Raw genomic sequence first — 15,604 nt, 5'->3', positions numbered from 1 at the left:
GGCCCCAAAAGTGTTGAGCCTATTTCAATAGTTACCTACAACACAATGAAAGGGATTCCCAGTAATAAGCTAAATCACTCAAAGGGCATTCTGAAAAAAACTCAGAAAATATGGATACAGACTGATGTGGAAAGGAAAATGAGCAAACAATCTAAAAAGAGTCAACACAATGAATAAGTAGTTCTTTTTTCTTCTTTGTAAATAGTATTTTATTTTTCCAATTACATATAATTTTTAACATAAATTTTTTAAAATTTTGAGTCCCATATTTTCTTCTTCCCTCTCCTCACCTCCCCCCATCCCTAAGATGCTAAGCAGTTTGATATAGGTTCTATATGTACAATCATGTAAAACATATATGAAGTAAAGGAAGTCAAGTTGACAACCCTAGAGGAAGGGGAAAGTATTCTAATACTTGAGATCCCTCAGAATTACAAGAGTAATTGCAAGAACCTCCAGAGTGTTTCAGAAGATCAATAAAAGAATTAAAAGAATAAAAACAAATTGATATAGAAATTAGGTGAGTTAGAGCTTTCAAGTAAGAAATCAATAAGACAAAAGGATAGCGAATGTAGAATAAAAAGAAACCCCCTCCAAAATAGTAGTTTCTCTAAAAAAAGATAATGGCAGATTTGGGATACAAAAATACAGAAGCAGAAAAAAAATCAAATAATCAAAAGACACAAGATTGGAAGAAATAAGGGTTGTATAAAACAAAGATACTGAGCTTGAAGATAGGAGGTTGTGAAGAGATAATCTAAAGATTACAGGTCTTCCAGGAAAACACAACTAAAAAAACCTTAAATATACAGGAAAATTGCCCACATCATTGAAAGCAGAAGGTAAAGTTAAATTTGATCCAATCTGACAAGTATTTATCGAGCACCTACTCTATGACACAGACAACATCTATGAGCAAAGAATATAAGGGCCAAAAGGGAAGGAGAAAGGAGTTAAACATTTTTCAAGAGGAGGGAAGGACTGAATTAGTACCTCTGGGATAAATAAAACACATTTCCTCATTAAAAAATCAAAATGGGGGGTAGTTGGAATAATACAAAGGAAAACCTCTCCAGTGAGCAAGGGACCATAAGGACTCAGAAAAGTACCATCATCTGACCAGAGGTGATTTTGAAAAAATGCAAGGTGAGAGTGATTTTTTTTAATTACTTGCCATATATTGTGGAGGCTTTGTGAGAGTCAGGATAGAGTGTTTTTGGCCTGGTCTACAATCAAGGAGTAGGAATAAGATTCCACCCACAAAGGGGGAAGGCTCTAAGGCCATGCTTCTCTAGAAGTAGGAAGGTATTATAGGAATCTGGCAATGGACAGGGAGACTGAATACCTCAGAAAAAAATATCTTCTCTAAGCAGGTATGATATTTCTTGGGACTACTTCCCTCTCTAGGTTGGGTCTCTAGGGATAAAAGTCTCAGAGGATGAGTGGACAGAGGCATAGGTCCAGAATGAGGATTCTGACATCAAGAAAGAAAGATAGTGAAGGAAAGGGAAAAGAATAGGATTGAATCTCCAATTCTGGAGCATTCCCACTACACCTCACAGCCTACTTTATGAATTAATATTCCTCAGAATTAAGCTCTTAAGAGTCAAAGAGAGATGATGATGGAGATGATGATGATGATGATGATGATGATGCTGAAAGTAAGGCAAGAGAAAGGTCTGTAATTGTATTAATAGGTGAACAGTTAAAGGAGAGAGTGAAGCTTTTGATTCCCAGAAGCCCCAATGGTCGTGGAGAGATTAAAGAATGTATAAATGCAATCCATGAATGAGAGATTAGACTCTAGAGTATCCTAGAAGGAGAAAAGAATAAGATAAGAATTGGATTAATTAACATACTTAATGACATGTGAATATTTTTTTAATTTTTAAAGATTTATTGTGTTTTATTTTTATATTAGAAACATTTACAAATCATTCCCACCTTGTGAGAGAGTGCTTGTAACAAAGTAAAAATAATTAAGTAAAACCAATATACAGTGATCCCGTCTAAAAGTGCATGCAACATTTCACATCTGTAGCATTCTCCTTCCTATTTTTTTAATGAACAGAAATCTATTTTCTCTCCCTCCCATCCCCCACACCAGAGGGAAAAAAAAAGAAAAGAAAAATAATTTTTATTACAACAAATCTACATAGTCAAGCAAAACAAATTCCCATGGTGAATATAGAGAGAGACATACTGCAGTAGATGGAATACAGGCCTGGAGTCAAGAAGACCTGCATTCAAATGTGGCCTCAGACACTTACTAGCTGCGTGACCCTGGGCAAGTCATTTCACCTTGTTTGTCTCAGTTTCCTCAATTATAAGACGAGCTGGAGAAGGAAATGGCAAACCATTCCAGTACCTTTGCCAAAAAAATCCCCAAATGGGATCACAAAGAATTGGATACCATTGAAACGACTGAAACAGCAACAATAAAAAATAGATTTCTCATTCTGTACCCTAAATCCATCACCTGTCATGGATGGCATTTTTCATCATCAGTCCTCTAGAATCATGAATGGTCATTGTCCATGATCATAATTCTTACAGCTTTCAAAGTTGCTTGTTTTTTACAATGCTGCTGTTATTTTATAAATTTTTAACCTAGTTTTGTTCATTCTTGTTCCTTTCATTCTTCATCATTTTATAAAAGTCCTCAATATTATTTATTTTGGTTATATTGATGTTATTGTATGTACTGTTATTCTAGTTCTGCTAATATAAAGACACCTTTCAATGTCTTTTGGAAATCCTCTATTTCCTCATTCCTTATAGCACAACAATACTCCATCACATTCACATACCATGATTTACTCAGTCATTCCTCAATTGGTTGGCATCCCCTTGTTTTCCACATCCCTTTGCCACCACAAAAAGAGCTGCTATTAAATATTTTTACACATATAGGATCTTTTCCTCTTTCTTTGATCTCTTTGGAGTATAGACCTACATTTCTATACTATATACAGTGCTACAGCTGGGTCAAAAGGAACATCTTGTTTAGCAATTTTTTGCATGTAATTCCAAATTGCTTTCCAGAGTGGCTGTACCCATTCACAGCTCCACCAGCACAGTAATGGGAAAAGTGCCTGTTTTCCCACAGTCTCTCCAACATTAATCATCTTCTTTTCTTTTGCCATCTTTTCCACTCTGATGAGTATGAGGTGAAATCTCAGAAAATTGCTTTAATTTAATTTCTCTAATTAGGAGTGATTTAAAGCATTTTTTTAAGGTGACTATAGATAGCCTGAGGTTCTTCCCCCCTGAGAATTGCCTGTTCATGTTCATAGGTCATTTATCAATTGGAGAAAGGCTCTTATTACAAAATTTTCATCAGTTCTTTAGAAAGGGTGTCCCAAAAGACTTTGGGGATAAAGAGGAGTTGGGAAAGGCTTTCTGTAGAAGATAAGATTTTAGGAGAAACTTAAAGAAATCCAGGGAAGCCAGGAGGGAGAGCATTCCAGGCATGGGAGACAGCCAGAGAAAATGCTTAGAACGAAGAGAAGGAGTAGAACAGCAAGGAGACCAGAGTTACTGATTTGAAGAGTATGTGATAGGGAATAAGAGCTTTGAGTGCCAAACAAGATTTTGTATTTGCCCAAAAGACATTTGAGGCATTTTGTATCTTGGAAATAAGACTTTTATCAGACAACTTGCTGCAAAGTTTTCCCCCCCTGTTAACTGTCACCCTTTTAATCTTAGCTTTATTAGATTTGTTGATGCAAAAACTTTTAAATTTTATATAATCAACATTATTTGACCTTCCATAATCCTCTCTATTCCCTGGTTGGTCGTGAACTTTTCCTATATCTATACATCTTGTAGGTAATTTTTTCCATGCTTCTCTAATTCGTTTATGATAGGTCACATACTCTTTTGCAGCTTACCTTTGTATAAGGTGTGAGATACTGGTCTACATCTAATTTCTTCCCTACTAGGGTCCAGCTTTCCAAGCACTTTTTGTCAAATAGTCCTTCTCTAAGTATCTGGGGTCTTCGAATGGAAGCCAGGCAGAAAGGCTTCTTTCCTGGGCCCTCTTCACTTCTCCCTCTGTACTACTTTACTTGATGATCCCATCAACTCCCATGGATTTAATTATCATTTCTATGCTGATTATTTTCAAATCTATCAATCCTGCCCTAACCTCTCTGCTGACCTCTAGTTTCACATCTTCAACTGCCTTTCAGGCAGATCAAACTGGACATCTCATAGACATCTTAAAGTCAACATGCCCAAAACTGAACTCATCTTTCCCCCTAAGTCTTCCCACACTCCTTTCTAAACTTCCACGTTACTGTCGAAGGCACCACCACCCTCCCAGTCTCCTAGGCTTGCAACCTAGCTGTAGTCCTCAATTCCTCACTGTCTCTCACCCCCCACATCCAATCTGCTGCTCAAGCTTTTTGGTTCCATCTTTGCAACATCTCTCCAACACGACCCCTCTCTCCTCTGACCCTGCCACCCCTTTAATATAGGCCCTCATCACCTCACACTTGGATTATTGCTGCTAGTGGGTCAGTCTGCTTCAATTCTCTCCCTATGTCAATCTATCCTCCATTTAACCACCGAAGTGATTTTCCCCTATGCCTAAAGGCTATAAAAATGTGCATGCCCTTTGACCCAGCAATACCACTTCTAGGTCTGTATCCCAAAGAGATCATAAAAACAGGAAAAGGACCGACACATGCAAAAATAGTCACATCAGCTCTCTCGGTGGTGGCAAAGAACTGGAAAGTGAGGGGAAGCCCATCAATTGGGGAATGGCTGAACAAGTTGTGGTATGTGAATGTAATGGAATACTATTATGCTATAAGAAATGATAAGCAGGCAGACTTCAGAAAAACTAGAAAGACTGATATGAACTGATGCTTGATGAAGTGAGCAGAACCAGGGGAACACTGTGTGTGCAATGACTGACTCTGATAGACTTAGCTCTTCTCAGCAACACAAGGATCTAAGACAACTCCAAAAGACCCATGATGGAAAATGCTATCCACATCCAGAGAAAGAACTGTGGAGTCTGAATGCAGATGGAAGCACACTATTTGCTCTCCTTTTCTTTTATTGTTTTGTTTCATCTTTCTCGTGGTTTCTCCCACTAGTTCTAATTCTTCTTTACATCATGACTAATGTGAAAATATGCTTAATATGAATGTATAAGTAAAGCCTATCTCAGATTGCACCCCATCTTGGGGAGGGAGGAGGAGAAGGAGGGAGAGAAAATTTAAAACTCAAAATCTTGTGGAAATGAATGTTGACAACTAAAAATTAATTAATTAATTAATTAATAGTTTTTAAGAGTGATTTTCCTAAAGCTCAGGTCTGACCATGTCATACCCCTCCCTACTTCATAAAATCCAGTGGCTCCTTATCACCTCCAAGATCAAATACAAAATGCCGTTTGGTGTTCAAAGCCATTTGTGATCCAGCCTCCTTCTACCTTTCTAGTCTTCTTCCACTTCATTCCACTCCATGTACTCTCCAAACCACTGACACTGGCCTCTTGGCTCTTCACAAAAAAAGTGAAGGGAGAGGTTAAAAAAAGATAAAAGAAAAAGTAATAATAGAAGAGAACAAAAATCTCAAGGAATTTGGGAGTAGGCAAAAGTAATGAGGGAAGAAGAGTTTGATGGGAGCGTTGGTAGGGGGTGACCAAGGTCATATCTTTGTGTAAGATGTAAGATGTTATACGAGGTCATAGGTCATATAAGCAAATCAAACCTAAGAGACTAAATGTTGGTTTAAAGAAAAAGATATAAAATAATTTAATGAAAGAAAACACATATATAGTATTTTAACTCTAAAGATGAATGATTTAAACTCCCCAATAAAACTAAAAAGAATAAAGGAATGAGTAAGAAAACAAATCATAGCAATTTGCTCCATCAATAAATAAAAACCCAGTTCACAGCTAGTAAATATCTGAATCCAGATATGAACTCAAATCTCCCTGACTCCAGGCCCAGGGCTCTATCCACTGTGTCACCTAATTACAAATCCCAGGTTGATTTGGACCTGGAGGTGACTTTAAAACTCCCTCATTTTATCGATGAGAAAACCGAGAGCCAGAGAGTTAAGTAATATTCCCAAGTTCACACAGGTATATTGAAAACATAAATAAATGTAAAAAAGGTATAAATAACAAACTTAACATTTATAGACCAAAACTAAATGAAAATACTAATTAGTAAAGAAAAAAGGAGCAGATGAGCCAGACCTAAATGGAGGAGGCTAAGAACAGACTGAGTGTGTAAAAATATGCAAACAAATGTAAAAAAAAAAATCCCATGTAGCAATATATCGAAATTTATGGCATGTGGGTCAAGCAGTTTTCTGAAGAAAATCTTATTTCCCTGAAAACATATAATCACAAAATAGAAAATGAACTTAAGAATGTAGCATGTAGTTTTTAAAAACTGGGACATAAATTAACTTCAAAATAAGCTCAAAGTAAGAGATCTTGAAAATTAGAGGAAAGATAAAAAAAAAAAGGCAGAAATGAAAAGACCATGGAGCTAATAAACAAAACTAAGAGATGTCTTTTTGAAAAAACTAACCAAATCAATAAACCATTAGCTAACATCTTAAAAAAGAGGAAAACCAAATTAGCAAAATAAAAAATGAGCAAAGTGAATTCACAATGAACAGATAGGAAATAGGGTGAATTATCAGAAACTACTATTCCAAATTACATGCCAGCCAAAATCAAAGGAAATCCTTACCTTTTAGGAGTGAAGCAAAGGACTACCAGGGTAGAATTCTTTATACACTATCAGACATAGAATCGCATTAGGCATTTTTGTTTAATTGTTCTTCTTTGTTGCAAGGAAGGAATCAATCAGTTTTTTGGTGAGCAAAGGTATTTCCAGAGGGACTGCAATGTAAGAACAAAATGTATTAATAATACTTTAAAGAAACTCAAAGGTAATTTATGAGTTTCTTCAAAAATCTAAATATCTAAACTTACCAAGCAAAAAAATGGAAATTTTAAATCATCCAGTCTTGGAAAGAGAAATTGAACAAGTCATAAATGAAATACTGATGGATAAAACCTTGTTCTAGATGGATTTGTAATTTAATTCTATCAAATGTTTAAAAAAACACTAATATGTCAGCTACAAAAATTATTTTCAATAACACAAAAATAAGAAGCTCTTCTAGACTCCTTTTATGGAACTAATGTGATTATAATATCCAAAACATGGAGGAATAAGGCAGAGAAAGAGAACTATGGTCCAATTTCACTAATAAAGATTGATGCAAAAGAAATTAAATAAAATCTTCACCAAAAAAAAGATACAACAATATTTTCCAAAAAATTCAATTATAACCATCTAATATTGTGGTTCATTCCAGAAGAGATGGCTCCAAATTAGGAAAATAATTAGCACAATTAAGCTTAGAAACAACAACAAAAAAAAAACACCAAAACTATGGCTATATCAATACACAGAACAAAAAAAAAAAGCCCTTGACAAAATGTAGTATTCATTTATATAAAAAAACCTAAAAGGCATAAGCATGTAAGATATTTTCCTCAATAATGGTCAAAAGATTCATGAAACTAAAATCTATCCTTATTTATAATGAAAAAATTGTAAAAGTTTTCCATATAAGTATAGAAATAGAGCAATGATGTTTCTTCTCTTTATTGTTGTTTGACATGGTCCTAAAATGATACAATAGCAATAGACAGATAAAAACTAAAGGTATGAGCATCAACAAAGAAGAGACAAAATTAGCCCTATTATCAAATGATATGGTAGTTTACTTAGGAAACTCCAAAGAATCAGTGAATAAACTAATCAAAATCATTAATAGCTTCAGGAAAGAAAGAAGATACAAAACAAGTCCATAAAAACCATTAGCATTTCTCTATATTACTCACAAGAATCAGGAGAAAAATTACATAAAAAGGAAGTACTTTCAGAATAACAACAAAGTGCATAAAATATCTGGAAGTAATAAAAACATTCTTTATAGAAATAAAAGAGGGCCAATAATTAAAGCAACATTCTTTGTCCACAGTTGGTTCACACCAATATAATTAAACATTGATGCTACCTAAATTAATTTATGAATTTCATATTACACAATTCAATTGACCAACAAGTCACTTTGTAGAACTGTATGGCACCACCATCCTCCCAATCACCCAGTCTAGGATTACCTTTGCCTCCCCACCATGTTGAATCTGTCACCAAGTCCTACCAATTCTTCCTTCACAACATCGCTTGTGTAGCCTCCTTCTCTTCCTCTGACACTGTCACAGTCTTGACACAGACCCTTATTACCTTACACCTAAGACTATTGGTTGGCCTTCTGACTGGTCTCCTTGTCTTCAGTTTCTTGCTTCTCCAGTCCATTCTCTGCTAAGCAATCCGAGTGATCTCCCTAAATTTCAGGTCTGACCATATCACTTTCCTATTCAATATCCAGTGATTCCACTTACCTCCAGGATCAAATATAACATCCTGTTCGGCTTTTAAAGCTCTTCATTAATTTGCCCCCCTTTTACCTTTCCAATCTTCTTAGACTTTACTCCTCTCTACACATTATGATCCAGCTACGTTGGCCACCTTCCTGCTCCTCACACACAAGACACTTTCTCTCCCAATTCAGTGTATGTTCACTGGCTATCCCCAATGCCTGCAATGCCCTTTTTCCTTACCTGGACCTCTTGGCTTGTCTGACTTACTTCAAGTCACAGTATCTGACACATAGCATCTCCAATTTCTCCCACATATATTTGCTTTGTTTGTAGTTGTTTGCATATTGTCTACCCCATAAAATTGCAAGTCTATTTTCTTCATTTTTTTCTATCCCCAACCCAATGCTTAGCACAGTGCCTTGCACATAGGAAATACTTAATAAATGCTTTTTCACTTGATAAGAATGAAATCTGCAAACTCTAGACTAGTGACCTTGACTTCCCTTCTTGGCAAAATTCCCTAATGTAGGAATTTTTTTCCAGTTTTTTAAAATTTTATTTTTATTTTCAGTTCCAAATTTTCACCCTCCTTCCACCCTCTCATTTAAGAAGGCAAGAAATTTAATACCCAATATGCATATGAAATCATACAAAACACATTTCTGCATTAGCCATATTTTTTTTAAAAAAACAAGAAAAATAAAGAAGAAATGCACTCTGAGTCCATCAATTTATTATCTCAAGTTGGATAATATTTTGCATCATGAGAGTCCTTTGGACTTTCGGTGGAACACTGTATTGATCAGTTACCAAATCTTTCACAGTTGATTATCTTAACAAATTGCTGTTACTCTATAGATTGTTCTCCTGTTTCTGCTCACTTCATTTTGTATCAGTTCATATGTCTTCCCAGGTTTTCCTGAAATCATCCTGCTCATTATTTCTTATAGCACAATAGTACTCCATCACATTCATACACCATAACTTGTTCACCCATTCCCCAATTGATGGTCATCTCCCCAGTTTCCAGTTCTTTGCTACCACAAAAAGCACTACTATAAATATTTTTGTACATATATGAATCATTTTCCTTTTGCTTTGATCTCCTTGGAGTATAGACCTAGTAGCATTATTGGTGGGTCAAAGGATATGCAGCCCTTTGGGCATAATTTCAAATTGTTCTCCAGAATGCAGTGTACTAATATCCCTATTTTCCCACATCACCTCCAACGTTTGTCATTTTCCTTTTCTCTCATCTTAGTCAATCTGATGAGTGTGAGATGGTACGTAAGAGTTGTTTTCATTTAATTTCTCTAAATTATTAGTTATTTAAAGCATTTTTTCATAGAACTACTGATAGTTTTGATTTCTTCCTCTGAAAATTGCCTGTTCATGTCTTTTGGCCATTTCTCAAATGGGGAATAGCTCCTACTTTTATAAATTTGGCTCAGTTCTCTATATATTTAAGAAATAAGACCTTTATCAGAGAAACTTGCTGAAAAAAAATTTTCTCTTTTTCCTATTCTTCTAATTTTGGCTTCACTGGTTTTCTAATGTATGATTAAAAGTATAGCTTGGCTACATCAAAAACAAATCATGCCAGACATTTCCTTTTTTTGACAGAGTTGCTAGACTGGTTGGTAGCCAAAGAAATATTAAGGAACAATCTATCTAGATTTCATTAAAACATTTGGCAGAATCTTGCATGCTATTCTTGTGGATGAGTTGGAGTGATATGGGTTAGCCCATTGTAAAGGTAAGACTAGAATACCTACAAGCCAAAAAACAAAAATAGAAGATTCAATGTCAACTTGAAATGAGATATCTACTGGAGCAGATCCACTAGGGCACTTGACCTATGTGTGTGCCTTTTCAGCTTTATCAATGACTTGAATAAAGGGCTAAATGGATGACCTTGTCAATTACATTATATGACTCAAGGCTGAGAGATACCTAACATGATATCTGATAAATTCTAGATCCCAAAAGATCATGAGAGCCTAGAACATTGGGCCATTGGGCTATTAGATTTAATAGTTTAATAGAGATTAAGGCAAAATCTCCACCCTGGGGTTCAAAAAAATCAATTTCACAAGTATGAGATGGAAGAGTTATGGCTAGATCACAATTCATATGAAAAAAGTCTAAGGGTTTTAGTGAATATCCTTCTCAATATGAGTGAACAAGGTAGCTAAAAATAGTGCAACATCAGGCTTCACTTAAAGAGATAATTTCTGGAGGTAGGAAAAAGATAAAAGAACCAACTGGAGGGGCAGCTAGGTGGCGATGTGGATAGAGCTCCGGCCTTGGAGTCAGGAGGACCTGAGTTCAAATCTGACCTCAGACACTTGAATGTGATCCTGGGCAACTCATTTAACCCTGACTGCCTCATCAAAAAGAAAAAAAAAGCAACTGGAATAGGAAAAGGAGCACTAGACTTTCAGTCAGGAAGCACAATTCAAAACCCATCTTTAGCAATTACTAGCTAGGTGGCCGTTATAAATCAATTAACTTCTCAAAATTTCAGTTTCTGTATCTGTAAATTGGGAATGGTAATGTCTAGAGCACCTAACTCAAAGGGCTGTTGTAATATTCAAATAAGATCATGCATACAAATGCTATGAAAATGCCAATTATCATTATTATTATTATTATTATTGACCTACTATTCTCTTCCCTGATATGAATATTCCTAAAATACCACGTTCAGTTCTGACCACCTCGTTTTAAGAAAGATTATACTGAAGAGCACTCGGGAAGATCATTAAGATGGTGCAGTCTCAAGGTTGTTCCAAGTTAGCATCAATTGAAGGAACTGAGAATATTTAACCCGGAGAAGAGGAGACTTAGGTGGAATTATGGGAAGAATGAAAGGAGGAGCTGCCAGGAGATAGCATTAGGCTCAATGCAAGGAGAAAATTTGAACTTTCCAAAAGTAGAATGTGTTGCCTTGGGATGGGGTGTGTTTCTCCTCACTAGAGTTTGGGTGAATAACTTTTTGTTGGGATTATAGAGGGGACTCCTGTCCTGATAAGACCTGGATTTTTATGATATCTAAGACTCCTTCCATTTCTGAGATTCTCTGACTCTCTGATGGAAAAACACTGCCCTCCCCATCTCTCCTACCTCCTCACCCACCCCCAACTAAGCAAACCAAGGAAGCGTTTTCTTAACAATTTATACCCAATGTTTTATTTGTGTCTTCTGCCTGCCTAGCTAGAGAGAAACAAATTGATGAGCAGCCTAAATAATAAGCTGTGGACTCTGCAAGGTGACATACAAAGTCTACATGAAATGTGCAGGAACCAAGGAAGGACCTTGGAAGTGGAAGCACTCTCCATTCATGAGATGGAAAGCAGCATCAGCCTGGTAAGGGAAGGCCTGAGCATGCTAGAACTGGTCTTTTACCAGCCAATCAAATGCACTTACTGAGTGCTTGTTGTATGCAGCATATACACTTAGAAATTACAAAAGAAATAGGAAACACTATCCCTGCCCTAAAACATACATGTGTGTATATAGAAATGTATTGTATGTATATGTGTATGTGTATATGTATATATATATATATATACATACATACATATATCTGTATGTATGTATGTATATGTATATACATGTGTGAATATATAAATGTATTATATGTCTATGTTTATGTATACATGTATATATACACATACATATATACAGATGTATATATATATACACACACACGTGTATACACACACACAAACATACTCTGTGTAAAAGCTCCAGGTTAAATTCTGGGAACACAAAAGTGAAAAACAGAGTTCTTACCCTCAGGAATTTTCAACTTAATATTTTACTGTCCACCTCCTAGATCAAATACATCCAGAACTACGAAGATCTAACTACTTTCTTGTCCAGACCTTCCCATGGGCTATTTCTACAGTATTTCAAAAACCTGCAGTCCTTCTGCCTGATATATAGTCTATTTCATCCTAAAGGTTCTTTACAAGTCTTCTAAACAAGTCACAGAAATAAAAACTCTCCCACCGGACCAGAGGCAGCCTCTTTCACCATTAGCACACTGTAGCCAGCCAGGGCTGCAGCAGTAAGGCTGCCCTGATTTGATCATCACTGCAAGTGCCTTTTACTCTGAGCTACTTCTGATGTCCAGACAGTGCATCAGTCAGTGTAGGCAATTTTATTGCAGGCTGAGAATCCCTATCTCTTTGGAGACTCTGGGGCCAACTTTTTAAAAGACCATCAGACAGTCTTCAAATTTATACCAGCACAGTTAGAGGAACCAGGTACCAAGCAAATTCTTCTGGGGAGTGTTGAGGTCAGTATTTCACCTCTCCAAGTTTTGGGATTTTTTAAAGTTTGCTTATTTTTTTGACAGCTAGGTGGTACAGTGGATAGAACGTCAGGCCTAGAGTCAGGAAGACCTGAGTTCGAACCTGGCCTCAAACACTTACTGGCTGTGTGACCCTGGACAAGTCACTTAACCCTGTTTGCCTCAGTTTCCTCATCTGTAAAATGAGCCAGAGAAGGAAATGGCAAACCACTCCAGTATCTTTGCCAACAAAACCCCAAAAGAGTGTCACAAAGAGTCAGACACAACTAAACAAACACCAAAAAAACTTGGCATACACACACACACACACAAACGCACACGTACCATATATGTATGTGTCTCATATATATGAGAGACACATACACACATAGGATTAGAGTTAAGGTTAGGATGTGAATTTAGGGTTATGGTTAGGGATAGATAAGTAGACATGTATATATAAGAAGCACATTAAAAGAAGGTTGTACATAAATCTATATATCTCTGTTATGTACAGCTTGATTTTTTACGTATATAATATATATACAATAAATTCAACTCACAGCTTTCAAAGCTGTCCTGTTTGTGCTTCCTTCTCTTCACTATACTATTTTTAACTATATATATATCCCAATAACCTTCTTTTCTTTCTTTTCTTTTTCATCTTTTTTTTTGCTACCCCGTCCCTAGCCTCCCTCACCCTCCCATCTATCCCTACTGGGAAAAAATGAGCAAAGAAAAGCAAAGCCTTTAAGACAAATAGGCATAATCAAGACAAATTCCTGCATTGGCTGTGTCTCCAAGGTTCAGTTTTCCTCAAATTCCTTATTTGCCTTCATAATTTTGGCTTTGAGTTGCTGGTAAACTTGGAAGGGATATTGATCACACGGACGCATGGTTGAGTCTTAAAATTACCTTCTGGTTTGCCATCTTATCAACAACTGGGCCCATTAGAGTTGTCATAAAGTTTCTGGTCTTCTTTAATTGTGTCTGTTAGACAAGCCATGCACTTGCCACCTCAATGAAGAGATGAAAAATTGCTAGTCTGCAATGCTCTGGAAATCCTGCTAACACAAACATTTCTACTTCAGCCTACTGAGCATTTCCACCCTTTTCCCAGGGAGTACCAGTTATAGGAGAAACCCTTCAGTTTTCCTAAAAGGGTTGGAGAAAGGATATGAACTTAATTTCCTTTTCTATTAATATTACCCTCGGCTCCACAATTATATCTAGATTCCTCTGCCAGATATAGGGAGAGATTTTCATATTGCTGCAGCGAGTTTTACTTATCAAGCAATTCTCTTCTGAGACAGGGAGAGTCATGTGATGAAGAGCCCCTGCAGCTCTCTGCCCGTACACCCGGCCTTTCCCTTTTTCTAATTGCCAGGAAGATGGTCCAACAGCAAGAAACCACAGTCAAAGCGTCCCTGGCTCTTTCCAGCACTTACAGCAGAATTTAAATTGCTTCCCCATGTAAGCACAAACAGTTAGATATGGACTCATATTCATCCTGTCATCTTCTACAGATATGCAATCATGCCAACTGCCACATCTACCTTTCTTTTTTTAACCCATCTATTTATTTGGGGAGCACAGACCAACACTGACAGGCGTCCATTCTGAAAGCCACCAACACATATGACCAAGTGTTTTTCTACAGATCTGCTCTCTCTGGTGGAAACTAAACTTGGAAAAAACTGATGAGGTTAGCTGAGAAGCAATGGGTAGAAGACAAAATTGTCTGACATTACAACATATAGGCCTTGAGAAATAAGTGCAAATTTCAGGGGAAATATACAGGAGAAACTAAAGGTTTTACCTCAAGCTCACGATGTCTTCAATGGAAAACTGAACCCTAATGGAATGGTGTTGACTAAATGCTAAGTTGGTAAGAACAGAACTCATTCAGAAAGGGCAGGAAGGGGGAAAGAGAAGCAATATAGCCTCATATATCAGAGATATTATTCATACACATTCCAAAACTCAGAAATCAATAGAGCCTTTGAGTTGAGTTGAAAGATTAAGAAGCAGCAGATAGAGATGAAAACTTTGGGCTGTCAACTGGATTTTTAAAGTAAAATGGTTTGGAATTTTGCTTTCCATGAACATCTGTTATTTGTTTTGCTGACCTGACAACTCATCTTCTTTCCTTGTCCATAAGCTATATGTACTTCAAGGAGAGGGTTGACCTAGATGACCTAGAAAGTGCCTTCCACTTCTGTAATTCTGTGATCTAATCAATTATAAAGGAGATAGATAGTGTAATAAGGAGATGCTTAACCAGGAAGAAAAGGTACAAGAGGCTCTCTTCATGGAATTTCCTAGAACATCTTTGGGCCTGATGATGATAGGAGACTCTCTTTTCACTCAGATTTCCACTAGAAAAAGAAATGATGTAGTAGCCTACCTACTGTCACTCCACTAACTGGAATGTCTTAGGACAGGATATCAGCATGAAATTTAGAAGAAAAAACTAGGCAGAGCAGATGCCCTTCTGGATTTGGTTCTTATAAAAGCAGAAATTCATTGTGGACTGAAAAAAGAGAATTAGATCTTAGCAGAGGTGACGACAAGTTGATATTTTTAATGCTTGGGGATGGAAAAAGAAAATTCAGCAAACTAAGAAAAATCAAACTCGTGGAAGTTTAAAGTGTTAGTAAGAAGAAAATCTGAAGAACAAAAAGTAATCCAGGGATGCTCTATAAAAAAAAAAGCCAGTTATGCATACATGAAGATAGGCTTCACTGTAAACGACAGAATATACACCTTGCAAGAAACACAAAAGGTAAGAGATAAATATTATTTAGTGTTAGGAGGCCAAACAAGAACTATAAGGAAAATGTCACACGCTTACGTAAGGAAGGAAA

The 15,604-nt window shown here is 36.5% G+C and overlaps 1 long non-coding RNA gene across 1 annotated transcript in view; it reads left to right on the top strand.

Moving 5' to 3' along the window:
* LOC144455767 (uncharacterized) overlaps positions 1-11,731 on the top strand; it is a 20,104-nt gene extending 8,373 nt beyond the window's left edge. Inside the window, exon 3 of the long non-coding RNA XR_013484510.1 lies at positions 11,654-11,731. This is a non-coding gene — a long non-coding RNA (uncharacterized LOC144455767). The remainder of the gene's footprint in view (positions 1-11,653) is intronic.
* The last annotated feature ends 3,873 nt before the right edge of the window (positions 11,732-15,604 follow it).

Source organism: Phascolarctos cinereus, unplaced genomic scaffold (genome assembly GCF_003287225.1).
Source record: "Phascolarctos cinereus isolate Bilbo 61053 unplaced genomic scaffold, phaCin_HiC Scaffold_2;HRSCAF=192, whole genome shotgun sequence".
Taxonomy (NCBI): Eukaryota; Metazoa; Chordata; class Mammalia; order Diprotodontia; family Phascolarctidae; genus Phascolarctos; species Phascolarctos cinereus.
Note: the sequence above shows the minus strand (reverse complement) of the source record. Positions and strands in the feature narration are given on the sequence as shown.